Here is a 19,605-nt window from a genome sequence, read left to right on the forward strand (position 1 = left end):
TGCTAATGGGGGACATACTACTGGGGGGGCCTGCTAATGGGGGGCATACTACTGGGGAGCATTCAACTGGGGGCACTGCATAGTGGACGGTACTACTAAGGGGACTGCATAGGGGGCACCACTGCTGGGGGACATTGTGTAAGGGACACCGCTACTGTGGGCATTGTGTAAAAGGGTCACTACTGTGGGCATTGTGTAAAAGGGGCACTACTGTGTGTCGTAACATAAATAAGAGACACTACTTTATGGTGTAATGTGAATCAGGCCCTATGTGCGGTGTAATGCTAATAAGATTGTGCACTGTGACTCCTAGGGCCGTAGCCCACTTTGTAAACAAGTACTGTGACTCTGCTGGCCGTACCCCACTGGGTGGGTGCACTACTTTTCATTTCTGCCACTGCTGTGTGGCAATGTGTCATAGATGTGCTTTATACTGTGGTGTCTGTGTCGTTGTGCCGCTGCTTTGTCGCTTAGTAACCAGTCAGCTCACTGCAACCTTTGGCCAATAATGTTGAAAACAATATTATAAGCTGTGATATGGTCTAAATTGACTGGAAATTAATGTTATTGAGGTTAATAATACTCTAGGAAGAAAAAAAAGACCAATTTATGTGATTTTAGCTTTTTTTGTCAATTTTTGTAAAAAAATCCAAATCCAAATCCAAATCCAAATCCAAAGCCAGTCACCGCAGTTTGGCAAATCCAAATCCAAATCCAAAGCCGGACGACGAATTAGAACCAAATCCAAATCCAAATCCGGCAAAAATGGTCCGGCGCACATCCCTAGTGCATACGTGGTAGCAAATAATCGCTAAACTGCTTGAACATAGGCGTTGCATGCAGATAGCGGGCACCTCTGAATCACGTCCTGTGTGATTCCTATAACCGTGCAACTGATGCAGCCTCTGTAGCCTGGTGTTTTTATCCATTATTGAAAATAATGGAAATCTGCCAGATTACATGAATGTCTGTGTGACGCATCAGGAAGCCCTTTAATGCTTCCTACTACATCTCTAAGCAATCATGTCAAACATTTTAATATAGAGAATCAATGCTGTCCTAGCGCTCATGTCTTTTGGTAAGCTCAAACACATCATGAATCAAAACATACAAAAGCCCTCTTGAGAAAACACGTTCCATTAAAATACAATATTTTAGCTACATGTCATGTCCTAGTCTCAGTTTTCAGCCAACTCGATTGTCATCATTCCCTTCATAATTATAAAATTACCCTCAATTAGTCATATGCACTGTGTACTTCTATTTAAGGCAATACATTTTCAATAAATGGTTTCCTACAATGAATTTAGTATTATCAATAAATTAATCATAATTTGCAGTCAATATAATCTAATAACCATGTGTTTTGCCAATGATTTGTGGAAGCTTAGGATGTGCTGGTATTACAGAACAATGAGGCAGGCAGTTTGGGGACAGAAAATGTGAGAACAAAAAAAGAAAAGAAGATGTTTATACATAAATATTTACGTTAGTGGCGTCTAATAAGAATGAAGTAACAACTATTAGATACCCACTGAATTAAGAATTAAGTACTGTATTAAGTGACTTATTGAATTATTTATTTCAGTGAATGATAATTCAGTTGGAAAATATGTGGCAAAAAGCAGTAGCAGAGAACTGTGTCCCAGGTAACATGGATAAGTATGGCAGGCAGAGAATAACAATTATCTTTTCATTATCCAGTAATAAGGTGTTAACTATGAAAAGTTAAACCCATAGAGAAAGTTTTACTGGCAAAATGGCTCTTCTCCTGCAGATTAGGGTGTAACAGTAGACCTAAAACAGCTTATATGATGTTCTTGAATTACTGTATACCTAGGGTGGTAATTGTTTACTTGTCACTGTAGAAAACCCATAAAATAAATATTCCATAACATCCTGTCACAAGGTCAGTCCTTGGAAGTTTCCTGAGTTTTCAGGAATGACCAGCTACAATATAGCGATGATGGTGATTATAGTGCACCAAGAGTCTCCTGAATAGAACCACATTTCACATGCTTAGCTGGGGATGTCAGAATACTGGCAATGGAATCCCAACTGTCATCAGAACAACAGCTCTGGAACCCCGACAGTCAGAATCCCAATGGTAAGTATCAGCCTTACGGATAGGGATAGGGGTTAGTTTTAGGGTTAGGCACTAGGGGGAGGGTTAGGTACTAGGGGGAGCATTAGGGTTAGGCTGCTGGATGGGAGGATTAGGGTTAGGCTGCGGGAGGGGAGGGTTATAAGGCTTACCTAAATCTGTCGGCATACCTCTGACGGTATTCTGACCGTAGGGATCCCGTATCAGACCCGCTTAGCTGCAAGTGCTAAACTGCAAAGTTACTCTGGAGATTATTTTAAATTGTTAGCAAGTATGCCTTCTAAAAGCCAGGTTACAGTGATTAAGAACATAAGTTTTATAACATCAGCTCACAGTTTACTACCTTGCCCTCTGCAGATCTCATACCGTGATCTCCCGCATTAAGGACCATGGAGGCAGGAGGTAAAGCAGAAGAGGAGCAGTGGCGCATGCAGAAGGGTTTATAAGTATCCAGAAACCTGCCTGCCTGCCAGAATTTTTTTTCTGAGACAAAGACAGCTTTATCTCCTTATCAAACTGCCATATATATATAAATCTCACACATACAGGGGTGCTAAGAGGCAGGGTGAGTGGGTACTAATTACCCAGGCACGGGCCTGTTGGAGGGGCCCTGCAGGGGTCCAGGTCCAACGGCACCCCTCTCCCACTTACCTGTCAGCAGCCCAGCACAGGCTGCTGTATGCTGGGCTGGAGTGGAAGACCAAGGAGATTGCTGCTGCCACTGAGCAGCAGCAGTCTCCTCTGCCTGTGGGGGGAGTGATCACCTTGATCGCCCCCTTCCCCCTGGATTTGCTTCCTAGCATGCAGTGCCGCAAATAGGGTTTAAAAAAAAATTCTAAGAGGGTGTGGCCACGATTAGGTCACGCCCCCTCATCAGTAATGGAGCCCAGGCTTGCTCTTAACTGCCCTGCAAATATACAAAAGCCTTCCCCTACTAATCTTGTGTTTGCCCCTGAGAAGGATGTTACAATGGTGAAGAGAGACTCTAGTCTACATACTGGTGGAGGATGAGATAACCGGAGAATAGAGAAAAAAAAAATTCTTGTAAATGCCAACATCTCCAAGCATTCCCTTGTCACATATCCATGTGATTGGATGCATTATGCATTCAATCTGATTTTGACTCAGCTGCCTGTGTGATTCCTGCAGCTAGCTGTGAGTGGATGTGGCAGGCATCCACCAGAAGTGGATCATGTTGCAGCTGCGTCCATGTAAGAAATGCTAATTGTTGAAATGTGAAGGGCTCTACTGCACAGTCTCCATGATGCTCCTTCAAGAAGGCATCAAGTCCCTTACCAAGATGGCCGCCGTTTGGTCTCCTATGCATGTGCGGTGCCATCTTGTCACTGTGAAAGAGCACCACAGTGGGACACAGTAGTGAGACCCTGCAATATATATGCCTCCAAAACCTACTGAAAAGCACAACCGCTGGCTTATACAAGCATCGCTGCCCACATACAATGATTGGCTGTTGATCTGTATGCTCCGCATAAGCTCTGCTCCATGCAAGAGTCTCTGTGTGCATAACTGTGAGTACAGCTGTACAATTACATTGGCTAAGCGCTGTGCTGTTTGGTGACTTTGAGGAATTCACTGGTGTATACTATTACCACATATTCAACACTAATGGCCCCAGTTTTACCAGACACAAACACTATCTGCTACATTCATTATACTAATTCTGTATACTATAGCAATGTACTGGTATTGTTATGGCATTGTTATAAATACAGACTGCTGCCAGTTTAATAGCAACGCCGCAAATCTATCTAATCTAATAAAACTTTTATTATTATCTATGAAATATTTTGCCTCCAAAAAGCATTCAGGACCTCATTCAGAGTCGGTCGTTGCGGCCGCACGGTCGTACGCCACCAATGTTTGCTAAACTGCGCATGCGTAAAATTCACAATGCGCGTGCGCAAACTAGCTATTACGATCAGAAATTGCTCTCTCCTTCAACTTGGCCAGGTTGTTAGTTTGAGTGACAGGATGAGGCGTTTGTGGGTGGTAACAGGGGAAGGTGCTTGTGAACGGGGGAGTGGAGATCCGAACGCAGGCGTGCCTGACTATGCAAACGGCGTTTTATGGGAGTGCATAATTAACTAAGTAGTGTCATGGCACATGTGACATGGGAGGTTTTTACACTGACTTGATCGTAGTGCTTAAGAGAGGGTATGGTCAACCTTAAGGTCTACGACCAGCTCCGATGGTTCCCGATGGTCTCGATTAATCCTTATATGCCCGGAGATGACGTGTAATGGGAACGAGAAGGGGGCGTATTTTTAGTCTTACGGCCGCATCCTCCCCTCGCTCGTCCAGCTAACAATCCCATCTTAACGACGCAACTTGCGAGCGCTTCATTTGCATATCCGACCCCTTTTACCTTACGACCGTGCGGCCGCAACGACCGACTCTGAATGAGGTCCTCAGTCCCATCCTTTTCCTCGCACTTAAGAATCTCACAGCAAGATTTTATATTTTAGAATATACATATTTATTTTTGAATAACATATTTAATTTTCACAACTTCTGTCTCCCATCTGCCCACCTAAAAAAAAACAAAAAAACTAGATAATAGTAAACCATACAGTATAAACGTAAATTTATAAAAAATAATTAAATATATATATATATATATATAAAACTTAATAAGTATTCAGCTTTCTTTGTGTATTCTTACGGCGGTTGGACACCTTATGACAGCTAGTCGACTTTTTGGATGTGTCTGTAAACTGTGAACACCAAGATAGAGCAATATTTACACATTAATCCATGGAAAATTGCTCAGTGTGTGCCAAAATAATTAAGGAGAGTAAATAAATAGCATGTTTGAGGTCTTGCATCCCAAATTGAGCTTTTTTAGGCAGAAGATATCAGCTCGCCCAGAGTGAAAAAGATAGAAAACTCTTAAACTCTTTAATAAATAAAAAAAAAAAAAAAATTCTGAATAAAGTTGACAGACTTTTCTATCTAGGGCAGGTCTAGTGCATGGTTATTTTTGTGAACAAATGTGGAAAAGTTATTGGTACTGTTCAGTGGTGGCACTCCATTAGATTGTGCATCAAACAAATGTAACCATATGTAAATTCCATAGACAAAAAACATTACGCTCCTGCCTCCTCCCTCTGGTGCTGCATGAAAAAGGGATCAGCGGCTCTGACACAGGGGAGTGGCCTATTGAGCCAGCAGGTGGTGCCCCTAGGCAAAGAAAAATGACTACTATAGTATTCATGTTTAACTGTTTTCTAAAAAAAAAAAAGTATATATTACAATATATAGAGTACAAGTATGGCACATTTGTGATATTTCTGTGTGACCTATTTACCCATAACCCTTTGTTGCCATCAGATACTTATACTAATCAAGGCTCCGCAGTGATGGATTAAAATAGCACAGTTCTGGCCAGCAAAACATTGTTTTTGTAAAAGGGTGAAGATTAGGAAGAGAGGATGGTTGAGATTAGGCTCAAAGCACAGTGGGGGGAAGGGGAGATGAGGAGTGGATTTTATTCAAACTAAATCTGCTTCTCTCTTTTCCTATTAACTGCTGATCAATCCAATTACAGGCACTGTATAATTAGACCCATCTGCTCTCCTTAAATCTACAGAGATACTGATTTCCTTCCACACATGGAAAGCAAGAGTGAGTGAGCGGGAGATAGAGAAGCAGCACATTAACCTTTGAGATACCGAAGAGTGCTATTAATCTTTGTATAGCCTCCCTGCCAGTGGCCCTTAATTTTACCGAAGCTGGGACTGCAGGTGTCAGTGTAACCAACAGTCCCTTTCTTGATGTAACAACCTCTGGAGCTTCACTCGTCTCTATAGCTGGGTACACACTGGACGATAAGTTGCCCGTTCCGGCAGATTGGGCCAACATTTTGTCCACATCTGCCAGTGTGTACCCACTACGAGCGACCATGAGCACTCCTGTGGGGTCGTTCATCACATCGATAAATCAAGTCTACATGCTGCTCAATCTGTCAATTTGATGAACGACCCCATGCATGTTAATAGGAATGGGCGGTTAGCGCTCTCAGGATAACCTTCTAATTATACCATTAGCTGCTCGCTCTACGGAGTGTTCCAAAACTCCCTAGGTCATCAAACAATGGAAAAAAGAAGAGACTAAGTGTTCTATGGTATGTGGGTGTATATGTCAGCTGCTTCATCTGCTATATGTTGTATTGTGGCCTATATACTAGCTTTAGATGTATGTGTTTTTAAAAGTTCCCTTAAATTCTGTTCGGCAATATCTGTAGGCAGGATGTTCTGATGCTTAGATACAGAAACAGTAAAGTTCTTGGATCTTTTATATCAGGTAGGCTGTTAGAAAGTCTTTATGTACATCCTCCGTTCTTCGCATCACCATAGGAACCTCAAATTAATGAATGCAATGTCAGGGTAGTTGGACACTATAATGCAGATGATTGGTTGATTGGAATGTACTCATCAAATGCAGCTTCTGCTGGTCCTCCCTGGGTTGCCGACTCGTACCTCCGTGTGTGTGAGTGTGAGGGTAAATATTATAGGAAATAATAGTGAAATGCTTGGAATAAAAATCATATGTTTATTTCTAAATTCAATATGCAGCAACCAGATGCTGCTTGTAACCCCATGCATGTGGATTCGGCTGGTAAACGACATATTGTTCACTAAATCGGCCGATGTCAAACGATCACATGATATGTCGTTCATCTCATCATGTGTTGGCTGGGTGCACACACCCGGCCTTAAAAAACGCACATTACACCTCCTCCTTCATGCGGTGCAGGGGCCGTGCAGCCTATAGCTATAAAGCACAACCCCTGACCATCCCCATGGCCGGCACTCCTCTCATATGTTAGCAACCATGCTTCCATGTGCTTCCTTGGTAGTTACAGCAGTAATTTAGGTGCACATTAAAGCATTTAGGGACCCATTTATTAATAATCAGATTTTTGACAAGGAAAACATAATTTCTTATTATTGCTATTCACAGCAATAAGAAATGAAGTACTGCTGGGTTTTGTACTGTTTTGTACTGTTTTGTATTGTTCACATGCAGGACCAGAGGCTCCAATAGGAGCCGTCCCTGCAATGTGTAAAAGTACAGTGATCGCATTAGATATCACTGTACTTTCATTTCCCGGAGCCACAGTATTGACGGACACTACAGTGGTAGGTGGCAGGGGTGTGAAAATAGATGTTAGTGCACACATCAGTTCAGCTTAACTAGAGGAAGGTTTATTAATCAGGTAGAAACAGGAACAGGTCTTCACCAGGTTAATAGTAGGTACAGGTTATTTGGAATCTCCAGTTGCAGCCAGGATGGATTGAAGGATTTTGTAGAGTGGTGTGGTGTACCACGTGTTGCACTGTATGGAGATCAGTGGTGGCAGTGGAATGGTTAATATAGCGTGCAGTATACAGTATATAGGAGGCAAGATGCAGCAAAGGGAGAATTTCTCATTTGCACCAAGCTCTGGAATGCACTCCGGGGCTTGGTTGCGGCATCTCCTGATGACGTTACCCTATAGAAGTCTATGGGCTTCAATCGGGAGAATGCTGTGAGAGGTTGGATCCGCCCCAGGACCCCCGCGGTGCGTGCGTCCTTCTGCACATGCGCAGAAGGATGCCAGAGGGGCTTCTGGGTCATAGACCCGGAAGCCTCTCATTCATATAGGACAGCTCTTACCGAGAGAGCTGTCCTTTGTGAAATTTTTCATGCATACAGGCGTAACTAACGCCAGCATGCATGCGAAGGGTGGCAGGATGCACCCCTGTTATGTCGGAGATACTTATGAGCAATACCACTATGTAGGGTGGATGAGGAGAAAGAGCACAGTTGGCAGCCGCACGTGCGCAGAAGGTCGGGTTGTAGGTCGCACATCCAGCAAGAGCCGCTCCGGATCCTAATGTTTTTTTGTTAAGTTAAATAAGTGGAGGAGGGGTGCTGAATGCAGGTTATGAACGCAGGTTATGTGCATGAGCTAATTAACAATTACTAAAAATGCCCAAGATTCAACTAATTAAGGGCCTCACTGATAGCTTTAATTTTACAGAAGGCCATAACTCCCAACATTTTTTAATTCAAAATCAAAACATAATAACCCCTCTCCGATTTGCATAAACCCCTCTCCGATATACCCAAATATTCACTTCTGTGTAATGGCCAAACCTTCACAGCCCTAGGTATCAGGACAGTTGGGAGGCAGGCTCTATTGTGCTGATGCTGAAGGGGGGCCGGCAAAATTGCAGCAATGATTTTGTGGAATCAGCAATGTCTGTTCTATACTCTTTGTTCACATCACAATGCAAATCATTGTTACAGGCACAGGTATCTGCTTGCTGGCACCTGTGAGACGAAAATACTGTGCAATCAGTAAATGCAAAGGATTAAAAGGCAGAGTTCTTATGTTGTCAATCAAATTTGCTGAATGATATCTGGCAGTAAAAACTGTCCCCGTGAAGAAAGCTAAACTTTTATAATATACGGACATGTTCCAGATTATAAGTAATTGAATAGTTTATTAAGCAAATCCACTTTTGTACTACTGTATGCATTAAAAAGAGGCCTCACACCGGGTGGTGACACCTGGTGTGGCAACCCCTTGACCCCCTGTGTGTGCCTTTGGCACACATGCAAGGCCATGCCGCCTGAGTTGTCCCATTTTGGGGGCATAAAAACGTGTCACGCTCCCGTTGACATCACACTTGCCCAGCACTCTGGGAGCTGATGGGAACCCTTCAGCCTCTCTGGACACAAGGGTGTGCGTAATGGATCACCGCTACTGACCGCTCTGTGACACTATCCGCGGGCTGACACCCAAATAGCATAGCAGCTCTGCAATTTGGGTGTCACCCCCTCGGATGGTGTCACCTGGTGTTGACTGCACCCCCCTAGTATTGTCACTGGCATTAAAAAAAATACCAGAGTAGTTCTGTATCTAGTGCTGCTGGTTTCCATGCTATAGTGGGACCCCAGGCTTTTTACTTCCCTCCGCCCCGATTTTGCCAATACCAGCCTAAACATCAGCGCTGGAAACTGTTTTTGGGGGTCAGGAATACATATATTTTATTTAAAAATAATTATTGTTTTTTCAAGCTAACAAAGTCCGTGCAGATGATCAGCTATCATTAGCATGGATTTTGCACATAGTATGTAATGCGAGAAAAATGCCCTTCCCTCCCTGTGCCTACCTTTTCCATTAAAAAGAGTTGCAAGCCTAAAGCTGGGTACACATTGGGACGACGTCGGCACGATATGTCGTTTCCGGCCAAATCGCACAGTGTGTACGCTCAATCCACACCCTCCCACAGTTGCATGCCATATTGTCTTGTGGGCCGTACTGCTTGGCCAACCTGAAAATATCGCATGCAGCGCCGTTGCAGATAATGAAGGACGGAACGAGGAATTGTTCTGTTGTTCATTACATCGCTTTAATATGTACACTCAGTCGATACATTTGCCTGTTGGGCCGACAGTCCCTCAACATAGCCCCTCTCTTTCTCCCTCATCACAGTCACCTCCATCACAGCCCCTCCATTACAGTCCCCCTCCATCACAGCACCCCTCCATCACAGCACCTTACTCAGACTTACCTGATGGCTCCAACAGCGGCAGCAGAGGACTGAAGGCAGGGGAACAGGTCTGGCTGGCAGTGACGTCGATGGGCGCCCTCCTGAGCACTGCAGTGCACCTGCGCAGGCAGCTGTGTCACAGTGACACAGTCTGCCTGGAGGCACATGACCCATCACCCGGCCCTGCCCCTTCCCGCGTAGGTCTCAGTGCAGCCAGCACTGCTCGGATTGGATTACCAAAGTGATTGGCCGCGGATCATCACTTTGGCAATCCGATCTCTTCATCGCTCTATAGATGAGAGGGGTGGAGAGCGGTCCCTCCTTCCCATCCAGCAGGGTCTCGAGCCTCCGGCCGGGTGACTGCTGCGGCGCCCTCCTCAGTCTGGTGCTCTACACGGCCGCATACCCGGCGTATAGGTCGGGCCGGCCCTGACCATAAGATACCACTGACTAGGGGTGAAGCTAGACTTTCTGTCACCTGGAGCAAAGACTCAGTGCAGCCACAAGAATCATGCACATTCCCCTTTTGTACAATCCCTGCCCATCACCAGTTTATAAAATACATGTCACTTACAGTGGGAGCAGGCTGAGGGTCTCTCACAATGGTCCAATCAAGCAGACTCCTCAGCTGGATGACTCACTGTGCACGGCCCCTCCTCCTTTCTCTCTGCATTCTGTAACTGTGTGCCACACTGTGTCACACTGAGTCAGCTCAATTATCTAGAAACAGCTGCTGTCAGTGCCGCTGATCTGAAGAATGACCTTTCATTTCATCCTCTGCTACTCATCTCTCTCTTCACACTGTGGTCACAGCTCCCCTGCTGGTGCCCTCCTCATTCAACTGGGGCTGCCCGCTCCTCCGCTAGCTGCGCCCCTCAAACTCTTCATAGGGATTAGCTAGTGTGCATGAGCAGTGATGCAAAGTACATTTTGCGCTTAATAGTAAGCTTTTACATCCTAATCTATATCAGATCTGTGAGGAGGCAAGGGAAAAGGACTTCTAGGACTTGCCTGCATGTTGAAAAGAGTTAACCCCATGACCCATTTCTGTGTTCTTAAATTGAAGCCCTCAGTCTGCGTGTCTCATACAGGAAGTTTGTCAGCAGCCATCAGCAAGGGAGTGTTTCTGTTACAAAGCCTTCCTCTCTGGAAAGACTGACAGCTGGGCCCACCAATGAGAGAGAGAGAGGGAAGTAGGGTGGTGCAGCAAGGGGAATTGTGGGATAGTGTGTGAGTACAGTGTGACTCTGGAGTTTGGGGTGTTGTTCCCTCTCAGTGTCTTCAGATATATAGCAGCTCTGTGTGCTCTGCTACAGCTGCCATTGCTGTCCAGGTAGGGAGGAGATATAGAGCAGCTGGAAAGGACTTTGCTGATGAGTGGACTGTAATGATATAACCCTGCTTACTGTTTGCTGGATTTCTGTGTCTCCATGAATAAAGTTCATCATTCCCGCTCCACTGTGTGATCCCTGAACCCCAGGATACCCAGGTCACCCGGTATCCTCACAAGATCCTTAATTTGTAACATCTAAAATGTATAAGAAATACAATTATTCTGATTAATTTCAAGGTAAAGGGGCGCCGAGAGAGGGGGGGGAGCGGGTACTGATTACCCGGGCCCATACTGTGCAATCTTAGGGCCTGATTTAGAGATGGAGGTAAATCCTGTTGCAACTTAGTCTTCGTATGCAACGACTGTGTGAAAATATTCAAATGTGACAGCCGCCGGGATTTGTATTAATTTACCCATGGATGGCTTCGCAAATCCAACCGATTGTGTACAAACTGACGCAGCATCGGATGCAGATCAGTTGATTATCAAAATTCTGAGTCACTCTATGGTCGCACAAAAAGACAGTTGTAACTGAGTCCCTCGAGCCTTTGCAATAAAGTACTGGATCGCCGTCGCAAGCTGAGACACGTCCCAAAAATGGTCATGACACGCCTGCGTTTGAGTCGCCACCTCCCATTGCCAACCACAAAGGGTCCCTGCCTGTTAATTACATTTCAAATAAATCCTGATTGCAAGCGACAGTGGTAATCCATCGTGACGCATGCGCTCTACGACTCTGACACATTCCCTTAATTAAAACATCATCCATTTGCAAAAACATCAGCATTGTGTGTGTGTCTCCGAATCAGAACTTTACTGGTAAATTTACTAAAGTGAGAGTTTTTAGAAGTGGAGATGTTGCCCATAGCAACTAATCAGATTCTAGCTATTATCTTCTAGAAGGTGCTAGTTAAATGTTTAGTAGAATCTGATTGGTTGCTATTCAACATCTCTTTTAAAACTCACTTATAAAAACTCACACTTTAGTAAATTTACCCCTTACCTTATGCTACTTTACAAACGCTGCCATCATACTACTCAGACTCATACCTTAGCAGAAATCCTTGGCACTTGCTGAAATTGAGACGTACAGTCAGGGGCGTCTTAAGAGAGGAAGGGGCCCGTGTGCATTTCCCGTGCGGGGCCCCCTCCTCTCTCCCCGGTGGCCGGCAGCCGGCTGATGCGGCTAGCCAGCCACCGGAGCCTTAGTAGACTCCTGGCACTAGAGTGTGCCCGGAGTCTACTGCACATGCACAGAACACCGGAAAAATGGCCACAGCGGCCATTTTCTGGTGTTCCGAGCAGCGCTGACGCGGGGCCACGGACAGGTAAGTTTAAAATAATATGGGTGCAGTGTGTGCGGTGCGGGGCCCCGCACACACTGCACCCATTATAGATACACCACTGCGTACAGTAATTTTACTCATAGCGTATGACTTATATATTGCAATATGAATATGAGCGGTTGGGAATCATATGCATAATCATATACAATGACAAACTGAAAAGCAAGTTTAAGCAATTAAAACAAACAGTGGTTTTTAACTACTTCTTTAAGACTAACTTTTTATGTTATTTTTCTGATTGATTAGCAACAAATGTTCACAGACACTCAAGAATCCTCTTGAAAGCAGACGTAATAGGCTGTAATTGTCTATATCGCTATAATTAAGTTGTTCTTTTTTCTGTTGTTTGTTAAATGAAGGAGGCGGCAGACGGACTATTGAATCAAATGCTTCCTCCTCCACGGATCGCTTGCTCTGTGAATTTACAGGCGGCTGAAGCTGTTACTGTGGGAGTCTGACTGCTATATCAATAACAGATGTGTTTTATATTTTTAGGTGTGTACGATGTATTTGTAAACTGCTTAGCCATGTTAATGTTTATATAATGAAGTGTAAACACATTAAAAGTTCTGATGTTTTTAACGCTTTCTTCTTGATTGTTTAACTTTTCTAACATCTTTCTATGAAGAGAAACATGTAATGTAACCGCTAGAGCAATAATCATGTTTTTATCTACTTAAGGAGGTGTACCCTTTGGGTTAAATGTCGATCAGTCACTTTGACAGAGTTTGGCTGGGAGAAGAAGGAAAGAGCATTAAGTGCTGTGGAGGCGGTGACATCCTCAGTGTCATTAAGTGCCTTCCTCCCTATTCAGGGCCTTTTAATAGAGTGATTTGCATATGGGTTCATGGTGAATGCATCTCCTTTAAACATTTGTGAAACAGCAAAATTTATTTTGAACATTTCCTTGTCAGTCAGTTATTTTATGTTTATTATTTATTTCACTCATTTTATTAAACATATAAGTCAATGAAATGTCAACATTTTGTATTCTATATCATGCTATTACATTTAACCTTTATGTTCTTTCTTTCTTTCACATTCTTTCTTTCTCTCATTCTTACTTCTATCATTCTCTCTCTCTCTCTCTCTCTCTCTCTCTCTCTCTCTCTCTCTCTCTCTCTCGCCGAATGTCAGATAACATTTGTGCCCTTCGTACATTCCGTCCTCTTTCTCTTTCACATTCTTTCTTTCTCTCGTTCCTTATTATTTTTTCTCATTCTTTCGTCATTTCTCATTTTTTTTCTTTCATTCTCTCTCTGTCTTTTTCTCATTCTTCCTCTCTATTGTTCTTTCATTCACTCATTATTTTTATCTCTCACCATCAACTTCCTGGAGTCGTCACCTGAGGCCTGACCCAAACCCCCCCCCCTTAGTGCCTAACCTCCCCCTCCCTGGTGCCTAACCCTAACCTCCACCTTCCTGGTGCCTAAACCTAACCCTCCCCCTAACCCCTGATACTTACCTTCGGGATGCCAGTGCTCAGTATTTTGGCGCCGGTATTTTGACCGTCGGCACCCGGCACGCCGTGATGCTGACTATATCCCGCTAGGATACACAGCGAGGAAAGAAAACAAGACTCAGTCGGATGCTCTGTGTTTGAAGACTTAAAAGACTCAAGGTGTTATTACTTCAAAATGTAGTTTGTATTTATGTCATTCTACAATATATTTTGTGCTAAATTATGTACCTCTTTTTCTTTTGCCATAGACAAATCTTCGAGAGTAAAATTATTTTCTAATTAACTTGTGACACATGTAATTGTTTGCTCTGACAAGCTAGTAATGTATTCTTTAATATGAATTGGTCTTGTCTGCACAGATAATAGATCAATTAGCAGGATACATATTCAATAAGACACAGTCATGCATGTTACTCTTTCTTTTATACTCAATTCCCAATACACATCAAATAGATGTTCTGATGTCATTATCTTAATGTAATTCTAAAAATCTGTCTGTAATAGCTCCTACAGACACCAGATGAGAAGAGGAGGATTTTGGTAATCGGCGAAAGCTTTGCTGTTGGTTTTTCTCTGTATTCTTTTTATAAGCAATGATTTAGGATTAAGGATACAATGACAGAATGACTTCTTGGAATGACCTTGACTTTTAGGATTACATGCTATGAATATTATTGAGGCACAAGAGAAAAGAGATGATCGTATTGGCAGTAACATAATGGAGGGAAAATCCACAACACTTTGTCATTAGAAAAAGGTCCTTTTTGACAAAGATATGATCTAATATTGGCTTAGACAATCTATGTGTCTCCTGCCAATATTCTACTACAGCTTCCCCATGTACTTTTTTGCAACACAACTCAGGCCTTAAAGTAAGGATTTTTTTTTAGAACTGCACAAATATTGCTGAGCAGCTCATCTTCCCACACCTACTGTAACTTATACTATGCAGGGAAAATACAAGGTGATCTTGCACAAAAACTGGGCAGCTTTTGGGGCCTATGTATCAAAGCTGGGAGAGAGACAAAATTGTAAAAAATAAATTACCAACCAATCAGCTCCCAATTATCATTTTATAAACACAGCCTGCAAAATGTAAATTGGAAGCTGATTGGTTAGTACTTTATCTCTCACAATTTTATTTCTCTGGGGCTGGCGGGCCCCTTGGAGCTATCAGGCCCTTGGGCAGCTGCCCAAAAAGCCCAATGGAAGAGACGGCCCTGTGTGACAGGTTCGTAGTGAGATTTTATGAAGCTAACTTAACCCACAATTAGCAGCCTCAACTGTGTAGGTGACAAGTCCACTTTATTGAGCGTCAAGTGATCACCACCAATGCTTTTTTCATGGAAAAAATATACCCTTATTCACCAGGGCCGTAGCAATGGTAGTGCGGCCGGTGCCATAGCACAGGGCACCACAGGTCAGGGGGCGCTGTTTGGGCCTGTCAAATTTCTGTTTATTATCATTCTTGCTTGCAGCTTCCTTTTATTTCATCCACAGCATCTTCTGGCATCTCCTATCTCTTCCCTGGCCCTTCCCCATGAAGCCATGGCCCTTTTTTGGGTGTATTATGTACCTTAGAAAAAAGAGGGGAGCGCCAATGCTCTTTCAGGCACAGGGCACCAAAAAGTCTAGTTACGGCTCTGGTACTCACCTGAAGTGAATTATAGTAGCCTCCATACTCTGGACAGGTCTTCAGATGCACCTTCAGCTTCTCATAATCCCTGCTTACTTAGGGCCTGATTCAGAGTTGGGTATAGCGTAAGAAAGAGCAAGTAATTGTGCATCTTGGTAAAACCATGCTGCACTGCAGGTGGGGCAGATGTAACATGTGCAGAGAGATTAGATTTGGGAGGGGTGTGTCCAAACTGAAATCTAAATTGCAGTGTAAAAATAAAGCTGTCCAGCATTTGGGGGCTACATGCAAAAGCAGTCAGTATTTAGCATGCATGCAAAAAATATAAATGTATGTATTTGCACTCCTTGCATTGCAGCATGGTTTGTCCAGGTTCACAGTTATATGCTATTTCTTACTCCATTCCCAAATCTGAATCAGGGCCTTAGTATCCACTGCACAAGGTATAAAGTAACTGATCATTTTATGAATTTCTGGAATTATATCACTAGTCACTTAGATCCTCTCATGGACACTCAGACTTAAGGTGCGTATCCTCTACGCAACCCAGGGAAGACGGCCTGATTCAGAGCATGCGCATGTGCAAGGCCCGAATAACGACGGCCAAGCCGTCGTAATGGGTCTCGCACCAAAGGGGGTATGCTGTCGATGGTGATTGACAGCACGCCCCCTTTGGTGGGCGTGCCGGGGACTTGGCTGGCCAGACGGAGGCATTCCCATGGGAACGCCTACCATCTGGGGCCGGCCCCACTGACATCACTAGTGATGTCAGTGGGAGTGCTTTTGGCTCTGATAGAGCCAAAAGCACTCCAGGGCTTGCTTTTGGCTCTGCAAGGGTCTCGTCGCAAGCCCGATGGTCGCGATGATCTTGACCATCGCGATCATCATTTTGGCCGCTCGCTATAGCTGTGGGTGGTCACCCACAGCTATGTGAGTGGCAAGGAGGCCGCTCCAAAAAGGAGGAGGGACGGCCCTGATTCAGAGCGAGCGCTCTGTCAGAGCGTCCGGCTCTGAATCAGGGCCAGAGCGCTCGCTCTGAATCAGTGCCCTCCCTCTATTTTTTTAGAGCGGCCTCCTGGCCACTCGCATAACCGTGGGTGACCACCCACAGCTATAGCGAGCGGCCAAAAAGATGGTCGCGATGGTCAAGACCATCGCGACCATCGGGCTTGCGACGAGATGTCAGTGGGACCGGCCCCAGACGGTAGGCGTTCCCATGGGAACGCCTCTGTCTCGACAGCAACGCCCCTGGCACGCCCTTCAAAGGGGGCGTGCTGTCACTCAACATCGACAGCATGCCCCCTTTGTAGCGAGACCCATAGCGATGGTTTGCCCATCGCTATGCGGGTCTCGCGCATGCGCACGACGGAGCCGGCTCCCTCGTGCGCATTCGCACTTGGCCGACATCGACCCGCTTGCGAGCGCTCAGCGCTCGCGAGCGGGTCTGAATCAGGCCCACAGTACGATTACGTCATCGTAGTCGTACCATTGTTCCAAATCCCCTGCAGTGCCTACGCTGAAAGATTAGTCGTTCAGTGTAGGCACCCTCCATCATCCCCGAACATGGTCAATCTGTCGTTATCGGCAGATTGACTGGCATGTTCGGGCGATGACTGATGTCGAAAACAACCAGCGGGAGCGCGCATCGCTGGTTGTTTTCAACATTTTAGTACCCGGTTCATGCACGATTAATTGATAACTGTACAATAACGATGTTGTTATCATTCAGTCGTCCATTAATATCTGCTAGTGGATGTGCGCCTTTATATATGAGTACTATTTTGAACTTCCTGTAGTTTTTTTAATACTACAAAAATATAACAATTTAAGATATCTGCACAAACTAGTGAAAGTGGGTGAGACTAATGACAATTAGGCAGTGCTATGACATGAGATTCTTTTTACATTGCAACCCTACAGTTGTTGAAATTATATTGTATAGAGCTCAATGCACTCACAACAAATGGGCACATATATCGTTCACAGAGTTGGATTAAGATGGTGGTGGGGGGTAAGGGACAAACCCCCTTCCCTCACGAGGCCCATGAACAAGTTGCTTTACAGTACTCACGTCTGTTTAGGCTCACAGCAGTGTCTGATCAAGTGGATAGCGACTGGAATGCCTAGGGGCATTAGTTTCTGCAGTTATCTCGCTCTCCCACCCCACACTGCAGCCTCTGCCACATTCACTCTCGAAAGCCCAGTCAATTCAATTGCAGAGAATGAATCACTGACCTGCTCTGCCATATTCCCAAAGCTCCGCCCACACACACGGCTGCCTTAAGCCCCGCCCCCAGTCAACCATAGCCCGCCGACTCACCTGCAACTCAGAAGCACCATCTCCAGTCTAGCTAAGCACAGCCCGACTCCTCTGTCCTCCTGAAGCTCTGCCTATTCACCCCCCTTACTTGAAGCCATGCCCATCACATCTGGTGCTCTAAGCCCCGCCCCTACCCACATAAATTTTAAGCAGAGTTGCTCAGCTGCCTGAGGAGGAGCCTACTGAAATGGAAATGAGTTGGTACAAGTAAGTTTTTTTTATTTTAATTGGTTTTCACTCGCAGTTTTTTCTCCCCATGAAATTTGGGCAATGGGGAGTGTTCCTGTCCTCTGCTTTAGCAGATAGTTTAAGGGATTGTTAAAATTTGGCTGGCTTTAAGACTGCCTGTTTATTGTATGTGGAGGTATAGTGACATGTATGTGGAGGTATAGTGAATGGGGATGCTGGAAGCCCGACAAGGGACTTAAGATAGGCGTCAAAATACCGACGCATATCTTAATCCTGATGCTGGAATTTAGGAGGACGACAGTCCGAACAAAGGTAAGCCGGGGCGCCCTTTGTGTCAGCCACGGGAGGGGGGGGAGAGTTAGGTATAGGCAGTGTAGTGGGGAGAGTTTTTTTTTTGGGGGGGTGGTTAGTGCTAGGCATCCCTAGTGGGGAGGGTTATGGTCAGGTATGAAGGGGGGAAACTTAGGTTTAGGCACTAATAGGAAGGGTTAGGGTACGGGGCGGGGAGGGTTAGGGTTAGGCTACAAGAAGGGAGGGTAGGTGGTAATAGGGGGAGGGTAAGTTTACTTACCCGATCCCCATCGGGATGCCACTGTCGGTATTGTGACAGGAGGCATCCCGACAGTTGGCATTACATTACCCTTTCCAGTGAATGACAGGCGCGTATTTATAATGAGTGCAGGGGGGCTCGCACCACACACCCTGCACCCATATTTAGTTCTACTTAACTTTCCATAAACTCTGGTGTGCTGCTCTGCAGCGGTTTGGCACTGCAGAGCAGAAAAAAAAATCACAGGGAAAATGTCGGCGCCCATTTTCCCAGTGACTCGCGCATGTGCAGAAAAGATGTCCCCGGGAAAAAGGCGCAGGCACCATTTTCCCGGATACCCACGCATGCGCAGTAGATGTTAGCATTAAGCCAGAATCTACTGCGTTGACAGAGAGGAGGGGGCCTAAAAGGAGACTGCACACGGGCCCCCTCTTAAAATGCCCCTGGTGAATGATGTGCTTTGTCTGTAAGGTAGAACTTAGTGGGGTGTAGATAATCTTATGGTGTTATGTGGGAGAGATTAAGGAGAGAGAAGAGTGTAATAAAATGTTGTGCAATGCTGGGAACACACTGGCAGATATATCGGACGTTCAATTGAACGGCTGGTATATCGTGTGTTCATCGTTCATCAGCCAGTGTGTACAGACGATATAGAAAATATATATGTGTCTGCGCCTGGGACCACTAGAAAAATGTGACAACCATAAATGTTCAGCTGTTACCTGTTTTAATCAGAATATCAAATAACAACAATGTATAAAATACAAAGAACTGCAGTTCCTGCAATAAATAACAATTCTGGACCTGATTCAGACCCGCTCGCGAGCGCTATGCGCTCGCAAACGGGTCGATGGTGGCCCACCGCTCCGGGTCTCGTACCAAAGGGGGCGTGCTGTTGATGTTGAGTGACAGCACGCCCCCTTTGGTGGGCGGGCCGGGGGTGTGGCTGCCCAGACGGAGGCGTTCCCATGGGAACGCCTACCGTCTGGGGCCGGCCCCATTGACATCACAAGTCAGTGGGACATCACAAGTGTCAGTGGGAGAGCTTTCGGCTCTGTTAGAGCCGAAAGCTCTCTGGGGCTTGCGGCAACGAGACCCTA

The 19,605-nt window shown here is 45.1% G+C and overlaps 1 long non-coding RNA gene across 1 annotated transcript in view; it reads right to left on the reverse strand.

Moving 5' to 3' along the window:
- Positions 1–17,654, reverse strand: part of LOC148534607 (uncharacterized) — a 76,184-nt gene extending 58,530 nt beyond the window's left edge. Inside the window, exon 1 of the long non-coding RNA XR_015877207.1 lies at positions 17,518–17,654. This is a non-coding gene — a long non-coding RNA (uncharacterized LOC148534607). The remainder of the gene's footprint in view (positions 1–17,517) is intronic.
- Positions 17,655–19,605: the final 1,951 nt, after the last annotated feature.

Source organism: Taudactylus pleione, unplaced genomic scaffold (genome assembly GCF_031769625.1).
Source record: "Taudactylus pleione unplaced genomic scaffold, aTauple2 ptg000065l, whole genome shotgun sequence".
Taxonomy (NCBI): Eukaryota; Metazoa; Chordata; class Amphibia; order Anura; family Myobatrachidae; genus Taudactylus; species Taudactylus pleione.